Genomic DNA, 18,051 nt, shown 5'->3' on the forward strand with positions numbered 1-18,051 from the left:
TGAAGAGAAGATGAGTTTGAGGAGCCTCTAGTGCAGTGAAGAAGGAGAAGTCAAGACCGAAGTTAAAAATACTATTTTTAGGGTGAAAAATAGTCACACATGCGAGAAACAGATTCATCTTTGTGGTCATAACAACAACATTATAACAGTCCCATATCTATCATTGTTTGGGCTAGTAAGTTAGGCCTATAAGGCCTTCTACTCTAGTGAAGAAAATATTCATATAAGCAAAGATCAAAGGAGCATAATATACATGTAAACCATCCACATGTTCTAAGAACTAGGATTGTTGTATAGCCACACCAAGTCTACATATACATCTCAAGAATGAGCTCATTTGGTTGAAACAAGGAAAGTATCTACATAAGTAAAGGTTAACATTGAGTATGGAAGAGAAGCATATCATCTAGAGCTCACATAAACAAGGTCTATGGATAGTTGGAAGGAGGAGGACAGAGTGTCAAGGAGTGAAGTGTCATAAGAAGAAAGGCTAAGTGTTGAGGAACAAAGTGTAGACATAAGGAAGGACTTGACTTGTGCTTGGAGGATATTCTAGTCAGGGGTCTAGGGTTTGGCATTGATCAATAAGAAGCTTCAATAAGTGATAAATTACCGAAGGGTTTTCCTCTCAATAGAAGAGAGGTTTTGGCCCTAGCAGAGAGCCAACATCTTGTGTTCTTATTCTTATGTTTTTGGTAGCAGTTCGATGAAGTACACACACATGCATTAATAATAATAAGAAGAATCTTAAGTTAACAAGAAAAAGTAAAAAGACTCCACAAATTGTTATCAAGTCAAGAAGAATCACACTACACCTAATTTCCCTAGATTCTTCAACATGGTATCGAGACTAAGGTGACACATCAAGGAAATGGAAACTCAAGAACATTCATCAAAGAAAGGCAACTACAAGGTTGAAGCATAAAGCCAAATAAGGCCTACTATCTATCATTCATCAAGGAAGACTACAAAGAAAGAAGAAGATCCTTACTTAAAGTCACCTATAAAGAAGAGAAGATCAAGAAGGGACCTACACCACAAGCCAAGCCATCAATCAAGTCTACTTGAAGAATCCACTTGGAGAAGGAAACTTTAAGAACATCAAAGGCAAGCCATCAAGTATTCAAGGAGAAAGCAAATCCACTACATCTCAAAATCTATCAAGTAAGTATATGTCCCCTTATAAATATACATCAATGTATTTTTGCAAGGAAAGCAACAAATTGGTAGGTACCAATAAATTTCTTGCAGAGAAGAAGAGGATTGGTTTACTTCTCAAGGAGAATGAACTCCTATAACATGTCAAAGGGAATATCACTATCCCTGCTAAGGAACAAACTCAAGCCTTAGCCAAGTATAACAAGGATGAGACAAGATCTCGAAGGATTCTAATAGAATCAATCAAAGACTCTCTCATTCCTTATGTCTCCAAATTTGAAACATCAAAAGAAATTTATGATAAGCTAGTAGAGCTATTCTTGGTATCCACAGCTAGAGAAGTCATATCTCTAAGAAATGAGTTGTACAAGATGAAGATATCAAAGGAAGGAATAGCTCCCTACTTCATGAAGATATCTAAGATGAGGGATCAACTTCAAGAGCTTGGGGAAGCCACGTCTGACAGATAAATGACAACTGTAGTACTCAATGCTCTACCTGAGGATTGGGGCAACTTCACATCAAGCATATATGCCAAGAAGGAAGCAACCACACTCAGTGAAATGTGGTCTCTATGCAAGATAGAGGAAACCAGACTTAAATCAAAGGAAGATGTGGGATCAAAGGAGAAATAATTTTCTACCATGGCCAAGAGAAAGGGAAAATTTGGCAAATTTGGTCCACGAAGAAAGAACAACAAAGACATGTCCAAAATCTAATGCTATGGATGCCAAGAATATGGACACTACAAAATTAATTTTCCTAATCTCAATAAGGACAACAACAACAAAAGAAAGAGGGAAGAAGCTCACATGACTCAAGAGGTGAAAGAAGAAGAAAAGAAGAAAAAGAAGGAACATCCTCCATATCTCTACCATGACTAAGTCAAACTCCTTACTTCAAGTATTCTTTCAAGGTTTTGAGTAGGATAGGAGCATGTAGGAATCAAATAAAATTGCATGACTAGAAACATCTTCTAGAATCTAGAAGCATGAAGCACATAGAATTCTAGATACTCATGAAGAAGTAGCATTTACAATGAGAATAAAATGCATGGCTAGAAATATCTTCTAGAATATAGGAGCAGGGTAGATATAGCTCAAGATATTCATGTAGAAGGAGCATACCTAGTATAGGACCTTATCCACAATGAAAGAAAATTGATCATGATTAAGAATCTTAGAAGACCTCCATCATCAAAAGAAAAGAAGCATTTTCAAGGCAAGGGTCTTTAAGATCCTATGATGGAATCTTCAAAAGAAGGTTCATGAACCAAAGAAGATGTCTCATTGGGAATCCCATTCATGGGATGTAGAAAAACATATAGATTCACAAGCTAATGCGATTTTCTAAAGCAAGAGACAAGAGTCTACTTCTACTCTTTACAACGGAATCCCATAAACATAGAGAAAATAATAATTAATAGAGGAATATAATCAAAGGCACATAACAGAATAAATATCTAGCAAAAGCCATAGTTCAAAACCCCACTATCTGTTTTGTATTAATATGGAAAATCAAGATGAAATTACAATGCTTGTTCTCTCTAGAACAATCCCAACACTCAGCAAATTCAATCTCCAACTCATAAGCAAGCTCAAGGCCAAAGCTTAGCCTCTTCACAAGCTCTCCAAGTCTCTATTCCAATATGTAATTCCTATGAAGGATATCTTGTATTTAAATGGAAATAAATTCTCTAAAAATAGCGCAATCCCTCAAGGATTAGTTCCTGATTGCATGCACTATGAGTGCAACTCGAGAAAATATAAAACAATTAGTACACGGTCTCGGCACTCAAGTCTCAACTGGGTCTTTCTCAGAATCAACATGCATGAGTTTCTGATGAGTAAATATTCAGTTAACTAGAGTAGCACTGGTGGAGTTCATTACTGTCACCACTACCTGTTAACTCACTATTAGTTCTCTCAATCAGTTTGAGAACTAATTTAACTAAACTGACTCATGAAATTGAGTCTTATATTTTAAAACTCATAATTAACTCACATTGGACTCCTACAAAGTAGGGAGAACATTACATGACTTCTAAAAGACTTCCAACTCAATTTTCCTATGTTAAGTAAGTTAAATAAACTTAATTTAACTATTTTAAGTTGCTATGAGAATAGAATTCAAATTTAATTCATAGTTTGATTCAAGGACAAATTAAACTGGAATTTCTTGTTGCCATTTCTCAACACTCCCTCTCAACAAGAAATGGATTATCAACTACCATGATATTGTCTCTGTGAAACTCGAATTTACATCTTGACAATGCCTTTGTCAAGATGTCAGCATCTTTCTCCTCCATGAGAATGTAATCTAACAACATGATCTACCTAAATACATAATCTCTGAGATGATGATACCGGATATCAATATGATTGGGACGATCATGAGAGAATGGATTTTCAGAGAGTTTTATACAACTCTGATTATCACAATAAATCATTGTCAGATCCATCTGCTGACCAAACAAACCAACCAGGATCGTACTCATCTAGATAGCCTTACATGTTTCCTGACTTGCAGCCATGTACTCTGCCTCTGCTGAACTAAGTGCAATGGATCTCTGTTTCCTGTTGTGTTGGCCAAATAAATCATTCTTGCGGACAAGACCGATCTCCCTAGTATCACAAGATAATCTAGCAACAAACAGACAAATAAATCTATCTTTCTCTAGACATATGCAATTTACAAATAAAAACTATAGAGGTGTTACGATCCTACCTTAGATCCAATGCTTGTTTGTTGTAGTCATCCCTCGATTGTCTGAAAGAGTTATCTTCAAAGACTTGCAATCACAAACAAGCAAACATCAAATAACACCTGCATAGAAAATATAGTAAATCATGTCTATTATGGTGATCAAGGAATCCATAAAACAAACCATTAATGAATAGCTTATTGAGAAAAACAAACTTATTTGTATTAACTTTGAAGTAGAAGAACCTTACAACCTTTTTGGCCTTGATGTTGAACAAGCTCTTCCTGGGGTTCAGCATAGGAATTTCCTTTACTTTGACAAGCCTTGTACTCCTCCAAATGAGATCTTAGAGGTATGTAATCTCTCCTCATAAAAGCTCAACTAAGAAGACTAAGTTCCAACAGCATTTCACCTCAAAAATATTCAGCTTTTTAACCTCTCTAGTAACCAGCCCAATGCTTCATTTTATAATGCAGAGGGAGGAGGTTACAGGTCCACCTATGAAGGGATAGAGTCCTTCTTCAAAGGGATAAGCTCCTCACATCAAGGGGTTAGCTCCTTAAGGTATGGGATGCATGAACCTTAAGAGAGCGAACTTGCCACCTCAAGATTCCTTCCGCAAGCTTCTAGAAATGACTGAAAGTGAGTTTTTTAGAATATACTCACACCTTTTAACTTTTACAAGGGTCTGCACCCATAACATAAAGACAGAGCAGTCAGGTGCGCAGGGGACATGACCATTAGGTGCGAGACCATAGGTAAGAGTAAGAGAAAGTACGAAACTAGAGTTTTAAAGACTTTTAGGGCTTTTCTCTTACTTTCAAGGCTTGATATGAAGAACTGAGGCTTTAGACTTGCAAACGAGGAAAGTATGAGTGGTAATGGACTCACACAGATTGCAGAATGTCAAGGTGACAATTTTTAGTGCAACATGTTGTACCAAGAAATTGTCACTAACCCAATACTAAAGATTCCTCCTGATGTGCTCTTCCTGTCAAATAGACTCCCTGTCCAAGTTGCATCGGTGAAACCTTGAAGCTGCACTCCCTCTATTTGTTTGTACCATAACCCAAACTGAGTAGTGCCTCTGAGGTATCTCAATACATGCTTTGCCGCCTTCCAATATAACTTGGTAGCCCTAAACATCGCTTGACTAAGATGGTAAACTGCATAGCACATATCTAGTCGTGTGCTCACCAAGTACATGAGTGAACCTACAAGCTGCATGTCAACAATAGCTTCCACTACTTTCCCTAAAGTAGCATCCTCCTTCCTCCAGTTACCAGCTAGAGGAGTCTCCATGGTTTTACTTCTCTCCATGCGAAATCTCCTAAGTATCTCGTTGGCATACTTGCCCTGAGATAAAAACAACTCCCCATCTCTCTGCCATACCTCCATGCTAATAAATTAATGCATGAGCCTCATGTCCTTCATCTCAAACTCTCTTGCAAGGTCCTCCTTGCAAGATTTGATGAGCTTCTCATCACCTGTTAGTATAAGATCATCTACATAAATCACAATGATCAACAACTTACCTTCCACCACTATGTGATACAGGTTCACATCCGCTTCACTCTTTGTGAAGCCCAACCTAGTGAAGTAGCTAACTATCCTTGTGTACCAAGCATGGGGTGCTTGCTTCAGCCTATACAATGCTCTCTTGAGTCGAAACACATGCGACTCATGGTCTAAGGTTTCAAAACCTTCAAGCTGCTCTATGTACACCTCTTCCTCAATCATGCCATTGAGGAAGGCAGTCTTCACATCCATCATTTAGATCTTTGAACCCATATGTGTTGATAGTGCCAAAATAGATTTGATTGACGAGTACCTTGAAACAGGAGCAAAGGTCTCATCATAGTTAATACCCTCTACCTATGAAAATCTTTGGGTCACAAATCTGGCCTTATGCTTCTCCACACTACCATATACAGCTTGCTTTACCTTGTAAAGCCAATGGGAGCTCACAATTGACTTGTCCTTCGGTCTTGGGACCACATCCCAAACATTGTTTTAAACTATGGATTCATACTCCTCCATCATCGCATCAACCCAAACCGGCTACTGCATTGCTTCTTGAAATGAAGATGGCCATGTCACAACACATGCACCCATAAGTGCCATGTATCCAGTGTACCTCTCTGGTGACCTCCTCTATCTACGCTGAGAAGGGGGTGCTCCCAGATTCTCCCGTGCATCATCCAACAATCTGTCAGCCTCTCTAGTGCGCTTTCTGCCCTCTCTAGAAGACTATGCCTGAGTGGATCTCTCCACTCTCTAAACCTCTGCATGTGGCTTCTCCACATCAATATTAGGCCCTTCAACCTTAAGAGCTAAAATATACTCATCTGCATGTAGCTTAAGCTCCCTCTTAAGGGATACTTGCATGACCTTCTCCTCATTGAACCTGATATCCCTGCAAACAACTGTCATTCGACTGGTCGACATGTACACCCAATAGTTATGGGGTGTATCAGTGTACCCCACAAATATCCCCAACTCTATTGTTGGCTCAAGCTCCTTCCGTGCATCTTTGGTCACATGGCAATAAACCGATGACCCAAAAATCTTGAAGTGACCAACACCTAGCCTCTTACTGGAATAAGCCTCCTATGGTGTCTTCATCTCAAGTATCCAATGTGAGCTATGATTCTGCACATAAACCGTTGTGTTTCATGCCTTAGCCCACAAGTGTAGTGGTAGGCCCTGATTATACAACATCGCCCTTGCTTCCCCTACTATGCTCTTGTTCTTCCTCTCAGCAACCCCATTCTGTTGAGAGTTATGAGGTGCTGTCAACTCTCATTTAATACCTTTTGCTTGTTAGAAGTTGTTAAACTCATTGGAAACATACTCACCGCCATTATCACTATGTAGAGCAAAAACCTTCTTTCCAAAATCTTTCTCTACCAATGATTTGAACTCACAAAACTTTGTGAAAGTTTGATCCTTTTTCTGCATAAAAAATACGCAACATTTACTAGAATATTCATCAACAAATATAACGTAATACTTGTGTTTGGAAATGGATGATATCAAGAATGGTCCACACACATCTGAATGGACTCTCTATGGAATAATCTTTTCTCGATTGTCGTTGTCTCCAAAGGAATACTTGGTGTATTTTCTCAAAGTATAACCCTTGCATGTATCAACTTGCTCAAGTGTACCTTTGGGAAGACCATTAGAGATTTGATGCAATATCTTCAAATCCCCATGATGCAAGTGGCCCAATCGCCTATGCCACAACTTGCAGATGTCTCAGCTCAACATCTTTTCCACTTTTGAACTCAAAGCAACACAATCCTCTACCTCTATCTTATAGAGATTCTGAACTCGAATCCCTATCTTCTTTACTTGACCTGTGGCTATGTGTCGAAGGAATGCCTTTCCTTTCGAAAAGATCACATCATAGCCTCTATCCTCAAGCATGGCAATGGATACCAAGTTCTTCGTCAATCCGAGTACATGCATAACAATATTCAAGATGAGTGGAGCCACATTCTCCCTCTGAAAAGTAATAGTGCCCACACCAGTAACACTATACTTACCATCATCACCCATCTCGATATGCATCTTGAGATCTTTCTCCTCCAGTTCACTGAATAACTCTTTGTCACCAGTCATGTGGAAAGAAGCTCCATTGTCTAAGTACTAGACACTTCCCATCATTGAAGACATCATTCATGCAATGAGGAAAAATTCCAATTCGAATTGGGAGGCCAAAGCCTCACCCGCCGCTCCTCCTAAGGACTTCTCCTTGGACTTCTTCAATGGACAATTTGTAGCAAAGTGACCCATATTGTGACAATGAAAGCATTTAACTTTCGTCATGTCCTTCTTCTCACCTCCATGATAAGAATCTGATTTGGAACGAGAAATTTTACCTTTCCCATTCCTCACATTAATCTCTAAGGCACAGTTCTCTTCTCCATCACTCTTTGATGAAGAGCCATCCCTAGTGTTCCTCCTGATCTCATCTGGCATCAAATCTGACCATAGCCATTCCCAAACTGGCAACTACTCCCGACCATTGATAGAGTCCTGATAACTAGGCCAACTCTTTGGGAGTCTAAGAAGAGAAAGGCTCACCATATCCTCCTCAAAAACCATAATTCCAACACTTCTAGTTCATCCCAAAATTGTGTGAACTTGGTCAAGTACTTTGGAATCGTCTCGCCTTTCCCCATCTTGATTTTACGAAGTTTATCCTTCAATGTCAACTTCCTTTAATCACTGTTATTCTGATACAATTCCATCAATGTTTTCCACATATCATGCAGTGTTTCCTTTCCATGGAGACTTGAGACAATATGATCTCGAACTCCCTCAAGGGTTATCTGCCTTTCCTTTGCCACACACTTCTTCCACTTGACCAAGTTCTGTGCATCAGTAGTTGTTGGCTTAGGAATTGTTTGTTCAACAAATTCCTTCAAGTCATTGTCCTCTAGCATAGCCTCCATCCTGCCCCTCCGGACTATGAAATTTGAGCTGCCTTCCAAGGCATACTCAAGCCTCAACCCATGGAACTCCATCTGCCAATCCTAAAGTATGTATTGCAAATTCGACTTTCACCTGTAACCCAAAAACTCAAAACTTTGAAATCCCCTCTAAAGAGTTTATTTTAAATCAGTAATACCTCCCTCATCCGAACTCCAATTCGACTGATGTTTTTTTTGAATTTGGGTATCTTTTCCCAAGGAATCCATACCTACAATTTTTTTGTAAAAATGTTGCACAAAAAGTTTCATATCTTCTCTGCAAACTCTCGGCCCAAAAACAATATTGATTTGATACCATGTAGAAAAACCTATAGATTCACAAGCTAATGCAATTTGCTAAAGAAAGAGACAAGAATATACTTCTACTCTTTGCATCGGAAGCCCATAAACATAGAGAAAACAATAATCAATAGAGGAAGAGAATCAAAGGCACATAACACAATAAATATATGGGGAAAGCCACAACTCAAAACCCCACTATCTGTTTTGTATTAATCCAGAAAATCAAGATCAAATTACAATGCTTGTTCTCTCTAAAACAATCCCAACGCTCATCAAATTCAATATCCAACTCATAAGAAAGCTCAAGGCCAAATCTTAGCCTCTTCACAAGCTCTCCAAGTCTCTATTCCAATGTGTAATTCCTACGAAGGATAGTTGGTATTTAAAGGGAAATAAAGCCTCTAAAAATAGCGCAATCCCTCAAGGATTAGTTCCTTAAGCCTCTAAAAATAGCACAATCACTCAAGGATCATTTCCTAATTGCATGCACTATCAGTGAAACTCAGAAAAATCTAAAACAGTTAGTACATTGTCCCTGAACTCTAGTCTCAACTGGGTCTTTCTCAGAATCGACATGCATGAGTTTCTGATGAGTAAATATTCAGTTAACTAGAGTAGCCATTGTGGAGTTCATTAGTGTCACCACTGACTGTTAACTCACTATTAGTTATCTCAATCAGTTTGAGAACTAATTTAACTGAACTAACTAGAGAAATTGAGTATTCTATTTTGCAACTCACAATTAACTCACATTGGACTCCTACAAAGTAGGGAGAACATATACATGACTTCCAAAAGACATCCAACTCGAATTTCCTAAGTTAAGTAAGTTTAATAGAATTAATTTAAATATTTTAAGTTGCTATGAGAATAGAATTCGAATTTAATTCACGGTTCAATTCAAGGACAAATTAAACTGGAATTTCTTGTTTCCATTTCTCAACTTGGGATTCAACAAAACGATGATATGTAGGCAAGACAAGATGAAGCAAGAAGGGCCACACCAAGGACATCCAAATAAAGATAAGATGATCAAATGAGAATCAAGATTAGGTATGCATTCATCAAAGCTTATTCATGTTATCATTTGTATATTATTCAATCATGGGAATAGTTCTATAACATGATCAAGTAGGAAAGAATCTATTTCACCAATGACATTGCTGACTAAGAAGCAAGAAGAAATGTTGACTAGTCCAGGAAGCAAGCAATGAAGAAGTGCTCTTACAAGGAGCATAAGGTGGTTGACCAATTTATCCAAAGAGAAGAAAATAAAGAAAGAGATCAAGGATGTGAAGAACACCATAATCACTGAGAATCACTATTTGACAAGATACTTTGAAGATATCTTCCAAAAGAAGTTATGACAACTCTTACAAAGAAAGCAAGGACCCTTCACACCTATGAAGGCCTTGGAGATATGAAATATGCAGATAACTGATTCTACTCTACGAAGATGTCATGATGAAGAAGCCATTCAACAAAAGAAAAAGAAATGTTGAATAAATATCAGGATGAAGTCATGATGGGCTACTAGGTCGAAGGATGTAAACAAGTAAGTACAATGAAGCATCCATGGGAAGAGTATTTTGAAGCATGGAAAGATGACAATGGAGTAACCAAATAACAAGAAAACATTATGTATGACAAGAAAGCCACTTTCCACGAAGGAAGCAATGACATGACATATCAGGAATGAAATTTATCGATGGATGGTGCCCTACCTAGAAGAAGTTTGAACAAAGACTTCATGAAATCAAAGAAAGTGATGCAGAAGCATACAACTCAGAAATTTCATTATATTCTAGTTAACTTAGGGGGTCTTGTGTTTTCAAGGAGGCTGGATTCCTATGTATGTAATTATTAATGTTTTGAGTGATTAGAATAGGAATTAATTAGATATTGTGAGGATATTTGTAAATGCTCTCGAATGTAGGAAAACATGAGTGATGATGAGTGATTAGTGGAGATTGAGAGAGTTGGAAATCAATTGTAAGTCTTAGACTAGAAAGTGGTGTTATGATTTGTGGAACTAGAGAGGATTCTTAGGGATTACTGGAGTTAAAAGTGGACTTAGAGGATATTCAGGATTTAGTTCAGCAGATTAAGTATCGAAACTAGAATTGGTTAAACAGAACCTTTTGTATAAATGTAAGCCTAAAAGTCATAGTAAGGAGGTAGAGATTCAGTCAGTCAATTAGGAGTCAGAGAATCATTCATTCAGGCCTACAGGTAGGAAAGGAAAGGCCACTGACGTTGAAAATCAGGCCGAGGAAGAAATTCCTGTGAAAAAGGTTCTTTATTAATACAGATAACTCGACTCTGAGTTTGTGTGATGTGTATTTGAATTATAAGTTGTGTGTTAACTTGAGTAATTCTTCATAACGTAGGTTGAAGGTGTGTATAATCAGAGAATAAGTGTAGAGAGGAGTGTGAAGGTTTTACACACAAAAATTATTGGAGAAATCCTTTAATGTTACAGCAAAGGCGAAGGAAGCATAAAGGTGTGAGCGGAGATCGAGATCAGAACAAGTGAAGATCGTGAAGCGAAGACAAATACACGGGAAGAAATCTGAATGTGCAATTACACATTAAGAACCAAAAGAACGTAACAATGTTCAGGAACCATTGGATCCATAAGATCAACGGATGAGTTTGTGTGCGATAGACGGATAAGATTAAGTGGTGTGAAATAAAGTCAAGAAGATGAATGGAGGAGATTAACACCACGTGTTAGTAGAAGGATGGAGTGGTATTCGCAAGGGGTAGGCAGTTTCTCACGTGCCCTAAAGGTGGTAAGCGGTCTTTCTAAATTCTACGTGATTACCTTTAGCGTCTGACACGTAGCACACAGTGGAAAGAGAAAACCAATTTTCTCACGTGCTCTCGACCTGATATCAGTCATGCACGATTCCACACGAGATTACACGATAGTTGTTGCGTCAAGCAGGATTGATCAATGGTGGAGATCAGCCAAGCTGGTTGGCGATCGGGTGACATGACAACCGTTGGATTGGGCGAAGCAGATCAACGATAAAGATCGTCTGGGTTAGTTGATGATTGGGTGACGCGATAACCATCGGATCGAGGAACGAGATCGATGACGGAGATTTAACATGCTAAGGAGAGCATAGATGCATGTGAAAAGGTTTGTGGAATGGCGAAAAGGTAAGGTTTAAGTGTGGTTTATGAGATATTTCTATTATACGAAAATTATAATAGAAATAAGCGAATTAATGTTTTATGGGTTAAGTTTGAGTTTAACCGAAGTTTAAAGGCTAGAGTATGGTTGATAAGCGTCGGAGGTGAAACGTAACCCAAAGTTATAACCTGTGGATAGTTAAATGAATGTTTCCACGTAGAGTTTAATTAAGGAGCCTTAAACCTTGATTTGTGAAGGTTTTACTAAGACAAAGGAATATTTGAAATTCCTGGGACATGTACACACATAGTGTGACATGCAATCTTAATTACATACTGTGGGTATATGCAGCTTAGGCTACATCATTGGGTTATTTGTGTCTTAGGCTGCATCATTGGGGTATATGCAGCTTAGGCTGGCATCATTTGGTATCAAAGCAAAACAAGGAAATTTTGCATGTAAGAATTCTTTGAGAAAACTTAGAACAGATTTATGTTGTGAAGGTGTGTATGCAGGCAAGAGGAGATCAGATTTTAAATCTGACAAACAGTAGGCACACAGAGATAAAGTGTAGCAGAATTTCATATGCAAAGGAAACAAAGAAAAATCAATTCAAAGTGCAGGTGAATGGTAGAACAAGATCATGCAGAGGTCTTGAAGGTAGTGGTATAAGAAGGTGAGCAAATTGCAGCAACCTAGAGCAAGGAGTGCTCAATTGGTTCCAAAGGAAAGAACCAAAGAGATGTTGAAAGACTAAACTCAGAGGAGAGAAGCTTAGTGAGGCATGTGTAGCAAGAAGGATACTTGTTACTCTAGAGGTTTTGTTACAGCTCACGGAAATATCATAAAGGCAATTCCACAGAGGATGTGGGTAGAATTGCTAAGGGATGAAGAAATATGGTAAGAATTTCTGAGTGAAAGAGGAGGTGGTCAGAACCTAGTATTTCATTTGTGATTGAAATACAAGAGGACAGTTGTATTCTTAAAAGGTGCAGATGAGTTGAAGCCTAGAAGGAGTAGAGAGAAATGCTTGGGAGGTTCGAGAGAATAGAGAACCAAGTGCTTGCCAAAAGACCAAGTACAAAGGAAATCTTGGTGAGGTAAGTGGCAGTAGGGAGGACTTGCTGTTGCAAAGACTTTATTATAGCTCATAGTAAGTGAGTGAGGAACTCATGAAGATAGAGAAGAAGATGACTACTGATAGTCATAACAAAGGTAACAGAGGTTCTGAGGAAGACCAAAGTAGTAGAAAAGTAAAGAAGGAGGATGCCAAGGCAAATGGCAAGAGAATGAGTCAAGAGGAGCATGACAAGGAGATTGCAGAGTTAAAAGAACAACTCAATGTATCAAGGATGATATTAGAGGAAAACCAAGGACAAGGTTGGGTCTTGAGGAAAAAGGTAGTGAAATGGTCTAAGTTACAGAGAAGGCTACAATAGAGGCAAGTGAAGTGGCTGGTAGAAAAAATTAGAGAAGCTAAGTTGGAAATGGAAGTTTCCATTTGTGAAGTAGAATAGAGTGAAGTTCTGGGTGAAAATGAAGACTGGAGATCTATGGAAGATCTTATGAATTATTATGAGAATTCAAAACAAAAAGGAGATATGATGATTGAAGCATCAATTGAGAGCACAAGGTCTTATGTTTTTAAAACTGATAATTTGTGTATGATTGCAGGTATTGCAGGAGAAAAGCAACTTTGTGAACATGTCTTCAGGATGGATGAAGATCTTGAAGTAAAAGGTGACAAAGAAAATTTCTCAGAAGAGGAAGAATTTGACTGGTTATAGTAGAAAGAGTCAATGGATGAGTTACTCGATGAGAGAAGACAGTCATTTAAAGTTTTCATAGAGATGGAAGATCAGTAACTTATTCTGATGAAGAATGAAGGAATATTGTCTCAAAGAGGTAATCTAATGAATTTGATTAATATTATTGATGAAGAACAAATGCAGGAGAATATTAATGTAGACGATGAGACAAGGATAGCTCTAGAAGAAGGGTTATAGAGGGACAACAAGGAAAAATGTATTGAAGAAGAAGGACATCTACTGAAAGATGTTAAGAAAGAAGAAGTCTATGCTAAAGATTTAGAAAAGGGAGAAAAGACATTTGATGATTGGTCACTAACAAAGGAAGGTTATGTAGAGGATGAGCAATCTTTTGAAGATATCAAAAGTATGGAAGAGTATCTTTCAGAAGATGAATACTCTAAAGTAAATAATGATGGATAATGTCTCCTGAATGAGAAAAGCAATGAATTATTGCAGCAAAAATAATGTAGTAATACATTGATGTTTAAAGTTTTTACAATCTAGGAACAATTTCTTGTGAAAGAAGGAGATGAGATTCAGTCTGAAGAACTGATATGTGAAGCAACGGTTGAGATTGTTGAACCTTGTAATTTTCAAACTGATAAACTATGTACAAATGCAGGAATTATAGGTGATGATGAAGTACTTATGAAGTGTCAAAGAGAAATTTAATTGCTAGAAAACTTTCTTGAAAACTCAGAGTATGACAGAGTGATTACAGAGGAAGGAGTTCACTACAGTGAACTAGAGCAGAGAGATATCATTGACACAGATGATATGAAGGAGAGTTTAAATCAACATATTGATGTGTTGACAAAGGAATTGAAGGAAAACTCAGAGCAGCATGCTGAGATGTTGCTAGAAATGGAAGAAGAGGTAAAATGGCCTTATATTTTTAATTCTGATAATTATTTTATGATTACAAGATTTGATGAAAATGAGACAAACATGTTTCAAGTTGAAGAGTCAGTTTTAGAACTAAAGAAAACTGGAAGTTTCCAGGTCAAACATGCTGATGAGGAAGATGAAAAGCATGAAGACACCATGCTTGAAGAAGTTAAACTGATTGTCAGAATCAATCAAGAAAGTGAAGGACAATTACTGAGGGTTTTCAAAGAAGAGGAAAGAAAATATGTCAGAATCAATGAACAGCATAGTGATCTATTTGAGAGGAATCAAGTCCAGAGGAAATTGGAGAACAATTTACTTTTTTAAAGTAAATTTATAGATATTGAACAGAGGTTGTTTGGATAGCAACAAGAGGGTAAGGATGAAAGGACGATAGTAAGAAACCAACAACTTCAAAGAGAAGATAGTAAACAATAGTTTGAAGATGAGTGGACAGAGTACAACAACAAATGGCAAAGTAATTATCAGTCAAAAGATAAATTGGACATAGAGATTGAAAGAATAATAAGATTGATGAAGAAGGTACATCAGAAGAAAACAACAATAAGAAGGCCACGTAGCAGCAGAAAGAGAAAGACAGCAGCAGACTGTGAAAGCATAGCTAATGGGGCAAAGAAACATAAAGTGTGGAAACATGGAGAACAACAAAAAACAACAACAGCAACCAAAGACAAATTACAAAAAAAAGTATGGGATCCAGGAAGACAAAGGTCAAAAGCACATGATCAGGAGATCATGATTATTTTAACCTTGGGAGTCTGATGCAGGAGCATATAGCTCAGCAATTTCATTATGTTCTAGTTGACTTAAGGGGTCTTGTGTTTTCAAGGAAGTTGGATTCCTATGTAGGTAATTATTAATGTTTTGAGTGACTAGAATAGGAATTAATTAGATATTGTGAGGATATTTGTAAATGCTCTCGAATGTAGGAGAACATGAGTGATGATGAGTGATTAGTGGAGATTGAGAGAGTTGGAAATAAATTGTAAGTCTTAGACTAGAAAGTGGTGTCATGATTCGTGGAACTAGAGAGGATTCTTAGGGATTAATGGAGTTAAAAGTGGACTTAGAGGATATTCAAGATTTAGTTCAGCAGATTAAGGATCTGAACTAAAATTGGTTAAACAGAACCTTTTGTATAAATGTAAGCCTAAAAGGCATAGTAAGGAGGTAGAGAGTCAGTCAGTCAGTCAAGAGTTAGAGAGTCAGTCATTTAGGCTTACGGGAAGGAAAGGAAAGGCCATTGATATTAAAAATTAGGCTGAGGAAGAAATTCTTGTGTAAATCATTGTTTATTAATATAGATAACTCGATTCTGAGTTTGTGTGATGTGTATTTGAATTATAAGTTGTGTGTGAACTTAAGTAATTTTGTGTAACGTAGGTTGAAGGTGTGCAGAATTAGAGAAGAAGTGCAGAGAGGAGTGTTATGGTTTTACACACAGACATTATTGGAGAAAGCCTTTAATGTTATAGGGAAGGTGAAGGATAAAGGCGTGAGAGGAGATCGAGATCAGAACAAGTGAATATTGTGAGGTGAATACAAATACACAGGAAAAAATCGAAATGGGCAATTACACATTAAGAACCAAAAGAACATAACAGTGTTCAAGAACCGTTAGATCCATAAGATCAACGGACGAGATTGTGTGCGATAGATGGATAAAATTAAGTCACGCGAAATAAAGTCAAGAAGATGAATGGAAGAGATTAACACCACGTGTTAGTAGAAGGACAGAGTGGTATTCGCAAGAGGTAAGTAGTTTCTTGCGCGCCCTAAAGGTGGTAAGCGGTCTTTATAAATTCTACGCGATTACCTTTAGCAGCTGACACGTAGCACACGGTGGAAAGAGAAAACCACTTTTCTCGCATGCTCTCGACTTGATATCAGTCGTCCGTGATTCCACACAAGATTGCATGATATCCATTAGATCAAGTGGGATTGATCAATGGTGGAGATCAGCCAAGTTGGTTGGCGATCGAGTGACGTGACAACCATTGGATTGGGCGGAGCAGATCAATGGTAGAGATTGTCCGGGTTAGTTGATGATCGGGTGATGTGATAACCATCAAATCGAGGAACGAGATCGACAACGGAGATTTAAAGCGCTAAGGAGAGCATTGATGTATGTGCAAAGGTTTATGGAATGGCGAAAAGATATTTCTATTATACAGAAATTATAATAGAAATAAGCGGATTCATGTTTTATGGGTTAAGTTTGAGTTTAACCAAAGTCTGAATACTAGGGTATGGTTGATAAGCACCGGAGGTGAAAATTAACCCAAATTTATAATTTGTGGATAGTTAAATGAATGTTTCCACGTAGAGTTTAATTAAGGAGCCTTAATATTGGTTTCTGAAGGTTTTACTAAGACAAAGGAATATTTGAAATTCCTGGGACATGTACACACATAGTGTGACATGCAATCTTAATTGCATACTATGGGTATATGCAACTTAGGTTGCATCATTGGTTTATTTGTGGCTTAGGTTGCATCATTGGGGTATATGCAGCTTAGGCTAGCATTAGAAAGGAATGAGATCAAGTAGCTAAAGGACCCACGAAGAGGAATTTGTTGATGAATGAAAGAATCCCGAGGTAAGAGGGAGCTTTGACAGGTCCCTGATCAAGAGGGAGTTTTGGATCACCCCTGATTACGAAGGAGTGACAATTGTGTTTTTCCATTTCATGGGTCATGCACTAGACCAATACTAACAACCGTAAGTCTAGATGAAGGCCATGAATGGAAATTTAGACACAAGATAGACACAACACTATTTTCTTCACTTGGGAAGAAAGAATGGGAGGATCAGGTAATCATCTGGCATCTGATACTCTTTGAGGATGTGTAGGGAATCCAAGCCAAGAGTAGGAAAGAGGACCAATATTCTTTGAGGGCTGGGAACCCAAGACAAGAATAGTCCTAGAAGGTCATACTCAGAGAACACCCGGGTGGGTATGTACCTTGAGAGACAATGATGAAGGTGTCTATAAATCATTGGTCTCGCCAGCATTGTATCTCATGATCTCATGAAGAGATTGAGATGTTAATCAAGGCCTTGCACTATGACAATGCTGATTGATATGATGCTATAACAGATGGATTGCAAATATGGTTTCTCTTATGTGAATTCTTCAAGATTGAAACATATCCAAACACCTTGTAATGTTGTATGAATACCTCCGTAGTTAAGAGGGAGTGTTGAAGGAAATGTAACTAGGTTCGGTCTTCATAAATTTACTTTTGATATTTGTATTTATTCAAGAAAATAAATATTAATTTTATCATATATATCAATTAGTTTCTTTCTCATTGAAATAGGTCTAGCACAATTCAAAGTGATATAGGTGAGTCAAATAGTCAAAACAAAATGTAGAAGACCTTAAAGGCATGTTACACTATGTATATAATTGTATTAGGGTAAAAAGGAATACCTCCAAGCAAATTCAAGTCCTCTCCATGCAACGACATCCTTCAAGAAGCAAAAATGATGAAGAATCTTCAAGTCAGCCTGCAATCTTCAAGTCAGCCTTCAAGTCAG

This window comes from Pinus tabuliformis, chromosome 4_1 (genome assembly GCF_031772625.1).
Source record: "Pinus tabuliformis cultivar Carrire ecotype Pingquan chromosome 4_1, CPIR1, whole genome shotgun sequence".
Lineage (NCBI taxonomy): Eukaryota > Viridiplantae > Streptophyta > Pinopsida > Pinales > Pinaceae > Pinus > Pinus tabuliformis.